The sequence below is a fragment of the Oryza brachyantha genome, chromosome 6, assembly GCF_000231095.2.
Source record: "Oryza brachyantha chromosome 6, ObraRS2, whole genome shotgun sequence".
Classification (NCBI taxonomy): domain Eukaryota; kingdom Viridiplantae; phylum Streptophyta; class Magnoliopsida; order Poales; family Poaceae; genus Oryza; species Oryza brachyantha.
This window is the reverse complement of record NC_023168.2, coordinates 8423211-8430489: the sequence shown is the minus strand read 5'-3', so window position 1 is coordinate 8430489 and position 7279 is coordinate 8423211. Positions and strand designations below refer to the sequence as shown.

The 7279-nt window shown below is 41.0% G+C and overlaps 1 pseudogene; it reads left to right on the top strand.

The window, feature by feature from the left end:
• Positions 1 to 1292: 1292 nt before the first annotated feature.
• LOC102713194 lies at positions 1293 to 3518 on the top strand (annotated as a pseudogene).
• The last annotated feature ends 3761 nt before the right edge of the window (positions 3519 to 7279 follow it).

Genomic DNA, 7279 nt, shown 5'->3' with positions numbered 1-7279 from the left:
TTGGGCCTAGTAGAAATGCTCATAGATGTTTCATCCAGGGTTTACGATCCCGCGGTTACCGTGGCAGTAACCACAGGGTCCACGGGGGCACGGCTTCGATATGGGCACGGTTTTGACTTTAAATCTGAGGGAATTTAACCAAAAAAAATATATATGTTGTATGTGTTGATATATAGTATAGTTTTGTCAAAGACATTTATGAAAAAGTGTATTTTCGGTGTAATTAAAATGTTCCATCCCTATTGAAAACTGATATGTTCATTGCTTTTCTGCATACATGTACACTGTTGAAACACACAATATGTATATACATTTTATGTTAGCTTGTTTGTTCTATATTAAGAATGAAAGAGTTTAGAAATTTAGAAGCATATATAGAGGAGTTCTTTTTACCATTGTTGAAAAAGTATCTCAAATTACCACCTTTTTAGTATAAAAAATGTGTTACCTTGAGGTATATTGTACCTTAAGCTACCAAAAATTTGTACTAAAATTCTTGATATCTTGAAATACTTTTTAAGAACGATAAAAAAGCCCTATATAGAGTACTTTGGAATTCTTTTATAATGACAGAGGTAGGCAATTTAGATCCATATTTATGGATTCCTTTATGTTATTTTCAAATAAATGTGAAGGTGGGTTATTATATGCAAACTTAAAGAGCTAGTTTAGATTAATTTTTGTAATGGTACAAATGAGTAGTTTAGATGCAAACATACGGTTTCTTTTATGTTAATTCTAACAATGACAAGTGAGTAATTTTTTATAGAAAAGATAGATCCAGTGGCTCTTAGTGCCGATGGCGTCGCGTTCGGAGAGCCGATTTGGATCCGGTCAGGTGAGGTCACCCGGAACCGAGTCTAATTAGAAGGAGAGACGATTTATTTGGAGTACGCTGTTTCCTCCTCTGCAACACCCGCCAAGCCGCTGCCGCAGGTACTACATATCTCTCGCTTCTTCCCTTCCTTCTAATTGTGTTACATATACAGATTCTGAAATTTACTTGATGATTAGCCAACCTAGCCGGCAATGTGCGACTGTAGAGATTGATCAGATTCATCCTCCTCCGTTTCACTTTCCTTAATTTGACAAGTTAAGAACGAGACAACAACCCATAAGGATCATCTCTTACCTTTAATTTCCTCTTATCATTTCTTTAATTCCTGCTTGGTTACAATTAACACACACACACACTAACTGCACTCTGGCAATGGTTTATTCACTACTACTTCACATCGCACTACAGCTAAGATGTTCACTGTCTACATAATAATTAGTAATTAAGTGTAACAATGATACTGGTAATAACATCTGATGTTTGGAACACCTCATCGGTAAGACTCTAGCTGGGCAGTTTATTCTTTATTATCATTGCTAAAGATATATCTTGCCATCCTGAACCATTGCTCACTGCTTCAAGTCTTCAGGGTAACAGTACAGCAGCCAGAAGAGCAGTCATGGTGGATGGGATCTGTCTAGTAAACAACAAAAGGAGACTGGAGCTCAGCCCACATGTAGAGGTAGATAACAGCAAGAAGATAACATCACGATGGGTTGATTTTCAGTCTCTCCCTGAGGTATGTTAAATGTTTAAGATGCACTCTACTAAATGTGCTTATGCATGAACTGAATGATGATGTTTTCTCCAAATTCATCACCAGGACATTGTGTCAAGGATAAGATCACAACTAACATTGAAGCAAGCGGCGCAGATGAGCATGGTGTCGAGTATGTTCAGAAGTTCCTGGGCTTTCCATCCTAATCTCTTTTTCTGTGCTTCAACATTCTGTCGAAGTTCTGATCAGCGTAAGACAGTGCTGGGCCCTAAGAGATTTACTGACAAAGTCAATTTTATCTTGAGCAAACACAGTGGTCTAGGAGTGAGTAAACTTCTTGTTAAGTTTGAGCAGAGGAAGAGGCATGCACCTGACATCGATGGATGGGTTTCCTTTGCGATTGCATCGAAAGCAAGGGTTTTCATTCTGAACTTTTCTCCATACACAGGATCGCATAAAAACAGTTACAGCTTCCCCTGCCATCTTTTCAGTGACAGAAATGGATCACACATCAAAGTTCTTCGACTTGATACTGTTACTCTGGGTCCAGCTCCAGACATTTCTGGCTTTCCTAATCTTAAAATGCTTACTTTGGAGCATGTGCTTATTGTGGACAACTTTCAGAACTTCCTGCCGAAATGCCCTGCCCTAGAATGGTTGAAAATCCGAATGTGCTCCCAGCTACATATTTTGCATGCTTCTGAACCATTGCCGAGGCTGAAATTTTTGTTTGTGCAAGACTGTGAGATTAACAAGATTGAGCTCCATGCCCCTAATCTCACCACATTTAAGTATAGAGGTCGTTTTAAAGTGATTATAGCACTTCACGAATGCTTGAAGCTTAAGACTGCAAGCATTGCGTCTCCTATTGAGGACAACCTTGAGTATGTTTTCACTGGGCTTCCAGCTGGATTACCTCATGTTGACAGACTGCATGTGGATGTGTCTGTCAATACTCAGGTACCTTAATCCCAGTGTATATACCCTCCAAAATCTTCAATCAAACATATAATTTAACTTTGTTCAGAATTTGCTTTCTGATTCTCCTTGTCGTCATTCAGATACCTGGATTTACACGGCCAGCTATCAAATTTATCAATTTAAGGCTTCTGATCATGAAGATATCCTTTGGATTTGCTAAACGCTTTGGTAAAAATGCAGTTCTGCAACTAGCATATCTTTTGGAAGCAGCACCTTATTTGGAAGGCCTTCATCTGGATGTAGGTTGTCATGTCATCTGCACCTTCAAAATTGAAACTGGAACTATTCAATGTTAAATTATTAGGCCACTTAAATTCAAAGTTGACATGAGCGGAAACACAACACATAATAGTAGCTAGTCTGCAATTATATACAATACACATAATAATTCATCATCGATCTATAATCTATACTATTCAAAAATAGGGCTACGATGGTTCATCTCTAAACTAAAAGTTCTTCCAAACAATATGCCATGCGTACTTGATCAAGACAATTCCATATAGTTTGCATGGTTAATCTACAGAATGATTTGATTATCCATGACGACTGAAAGCAGCACCTGCTTTAGCTTATGGGCCTATTGCATATTTTCCATTAGTAAAGATTTTGTGCACTGCTTGGTTGTCATGCTATTGATTTGTTTATAATGACAAAAGGTGATATCTGTTTCATTTTGTGTGTAGATGCTATGTATAGATATTTGCGAGGAACCCCCTGCCAGGGACGTGATTATACATCGCCATCACTAAAATCTGAAGAGAGCTTACATATAACCGGATTTCATGGTAATGAAGGCCAGATTGCATTAGTAAGATTTATTCTAATAAATGCAGTAAAACTGGAGAAAATGACTCTGGATCCAAAAGGGACAATCTACCAAATTTCGGGAGAGGACGAAGGCCGTCCAATGATTAAGGAAAAAATTCTTCCAAAAGATAAGAATGGTGTTACATTAGGGCCACGTTAGCCAGACACACCTAAGTTAACTTAGCTCTCTCGTTTTCCGCACGCACGCTTCCCGAACTGTTAAACGGTGTATTTTTCGCAAAAACTTTCTATAGGAAAGTTGTTTTAAAAAATCATATTAATCTATTTCATATTTTTTAATAATCAATAATTAATTAATTAGGTACTAATCTGTTACTCCGTTTTCCACGCTGGGTAAGTTAACTTACCATCTCCACAACCGAATGCGACCTAAGTATTCTAGGGAGATCTGGACTTGCATGCCCTTGTAATATTGACAGTACTTCCTCCTGTTTTTAATACATAACATCCACTACTACAGAACCTAGCAAATTTGACGGGTCATCCATGACGGAACCTAGCAGCTCGTCACACCCACACTTATCTGTGACGAGCCAAAATAAAACCCGTTGTAGATGACTCTATTCGGTTTGGTCCATCACCGATGACATATCATCTGTCGGGCCGAAATTTACGCCCAACACGACTTATCCGTGAAGGGCCAAAATCAGTACCCGTCACCGATGACACTCATTCATGAAGGGACAAATAAAGGCCCGTCACGGATGAGTCATCCGTGATGGGCCATAACTATGGCCCGTCAAAGATGAAATGAGTCATCCGTAAAGGGCCAAACTTAGTACCGGTCAGGCCATAACTATGGCCCGTCAAAGATGTGACATGAAAGACTTTTAGCTTAAGGTTTGCTTAATCTCAAACCGGTTTCGACTTTAAATATCATGCATACACACCACCAATACGCCGCCCTTGGACAAGCACACCGCCCTTCTTATGAAGGCGCTCGGAACCAAAGAAACATCCCATGGGAAAGCCTCACAGAGCAAGGTGGAGTCCTTCTTGAAGAGGCGTGAGGACGACATTCTAACGAAGGCGCTCGGAACCAAAGAACATCCTGATCGGACGCGGAGAATTGGCGTCGACGTGGCTTGTAAGCATGGTCTGCCACAATATAGCTCCCAATACAGGAAAAGGAAAGTCTCCAAGGAAGAGGGACGCTCGTTTAAAGGCTGAGCTTAAGGTGGAGGTCATTTAAGAGCTACAAGCAAGCATGGACGCCAAGGTAGAAGAAAGGGTTAACAAGGTCCTTACCGACTTGAACATACCCCGAGGCACACCACAAGTTGTTCATCCAACTCCTTGGACACATCATGACACAAGCCCTATCCCTGGTAGGACCAGTTGTGCATCCACAGAGGTGCCAGCCCCTGGTCTCCCTGTCACACCACCAGCGGCAGTGGACAATATAGAGGTAATTGATGTTATCCGATCCAAATGTACTCCAACACCTTTACACATTTAAATATTAATTGTAAACTTTACAAATGCAGAACGTAGCGCAATGTGCTCTATTGGTGAGGGTCCAGCCAACTTTCGCTCCGGAAGTTGCTCAGGGCATGGCTTTCAAACCCTCGGTGATAGAAAAGGTCCATGGCGCAGCTCTGCTATCTGGGTATGCCAAGGTGTCCATCGATTCAGTACAAGATAACTGGTCAGCCAACCCACTTATTGTGCCCCCCAATGATGAAATCATGACTTTGGGTGATGCATGCAAGACACTCATACAGTGGCCTAAAGAAGACATAGTTATCAAGATGACTCCTCGTCCTAGTCGACCGACGGAGCTCACACCTCCCAAGTCTGCCAAGTCAAAGGTTTCAATTGAGGCTCCGCGTGGACTGGCATTGTCGTTACCGCATTCACCGGATGCACCTGATATGGATTTGGCAGATATAACTCAAAGCTTGGCTCTAATCAAGACCGCAAGAAAGGCCGATAGCTCCCCACCAATTGTTAAGGGACCACAGAAACATGACTGTGGGGTTGGTAAAGGCAAGGGGAAGGTCGAAGAGTCGGCGCCGACACCAAAAAGGGGAAGGCTGCAACTTCAACGCCGATCACCAAATCGCGGGAAGTCCAGAAGGCACCAACCTAATTTGAACTAGGCATGCCATTGGTGGACGACAATGTGTTAGTCCTAACGGGTATTGCTTGCGGAGACCTACATAAATAATACATGGAGCTGAGCAATGTCAAGCGGAAAATGAGGGTCTAACCAATAGTAGGATATCACGACCACTAGCCTTTCCTATCGACGCCTGCCTATATAACTATTTGCTTTGATGACCCCTTCGACCTGTTTAGGATCCAGAAGTTAGACACAGGTCTTCTAAAATGCTATTCCTTGTAAGTGCAAACCTTACCCCTTGCGATATTAATGAACTATCTTCTACTTAAATTAGTGCTAATACGTACATGATTTAATGTTGTGTTGGATTGAGAGTCGTCGCCTTGGTAACCAGGCTGGGTTCCTTCATCCATCGATGATCAACGAGATTAATTTATGACAGAGCTTCGACGACGTAGTTGAATATGTGAGCTGGTGTTTATGGGCCCATAAGACAAGGAGTACATCATGTGCGCACACAACCAATAGTAAGAGCACAATACCCTTCGTATATATTAATTCTGAAGTTAAGGTTCTTTGTACTAACGTAAGATAACCACCGTGCAGGTAACATTGGGTTTTCTTAGTCATCATACCTCAATGGAGTAGGGGTGCCTATCTTAACTCCAATAAGACCAATGTGACAAAAGGGCCTTAAAATCACTAAAATCATTAGGGCCTTAAATTTTGCTTGGGGCCCATATGTGACAAAAGGGAGGTAGGCACAAGGAGGGCAAGAACAAACTTTATCATGACACCAAGTTCGCATACGCACAACAGATCGGAGACCAATGTGATTTCACGTGTGCCACAACATGTCAACACTTCTAAGAGTGATGAATGATTTCAACCCTGAGGTTGTTGCTAATGCCAAATAAGCCTATTCGAAGAGTAACTTTATTCTTCTAAACGTTTTAACCCCTGATTTATTGAACAGAAAGGTAGAGCTAACACAAAGATTGTACCCATCACCCCCCCCCCCCCCCGCTATTAGAGGAGAAGTGTGCGGCTTCATTCTTGCCGAAATAATGAACAAGAAAGGACGTTTCCATGCCAATTAGATCTAGCTTCAAGATTTCACCCATCAATCCCCCGCTATCAGAGGCAAAGTGTGTACCTTCAATATTGCAGAAATAATGAACAAGAAAGGACATTTTTACGTCCAATAGACTCATGAACTGGGCTAGATGTGATGTCGTGAACAATATAGTTATATAATTTCTTGTGATGTAAAAAAGGTTGTTTTTATGATTCTAAGTTATGGAGTGCAATGTAATTTACTTTCATATGTGCAATATTTATGGTAGTTTGCTAAATTGTCATCAAATTTGATCAACTACGATTTATATTGTGTTATTCATTTGTTTTCTCCATTTTTTCAAAATGACAGGTCGTGGAGGTTCACAACAAACAGGATACAAGAAAGTTTGGTAAGAATTGATGACTTTCATGGGGTATGAATTGTGTGGTGTGATGTAGTAAATTGCTGCTTATGTGATGGATAGTGATATGTGTGATGCATCTGTGATGTTGCCCAGTTGGGGAATATGTGATACTGGGGGTGACTGGCATCTGTGATGTTTCTAATTTTCAGAGGGCTTGGCTTGTAATTCCTGGCTAGCCAATATTTAGCATTTGTTATTTTCTGAAATTAACTTATCAGTGACGGTTTATAAAGGAAAACCCGTCAAAGGTAACCTCACCTATGATGGGCCAGAAAGTAAAGACCCGTCATAGTGTGTCACATGTGGCGGCTACGGTATATATACCGGAGACCATCACCTCTGACGGTCCTTTATTTAGGAGC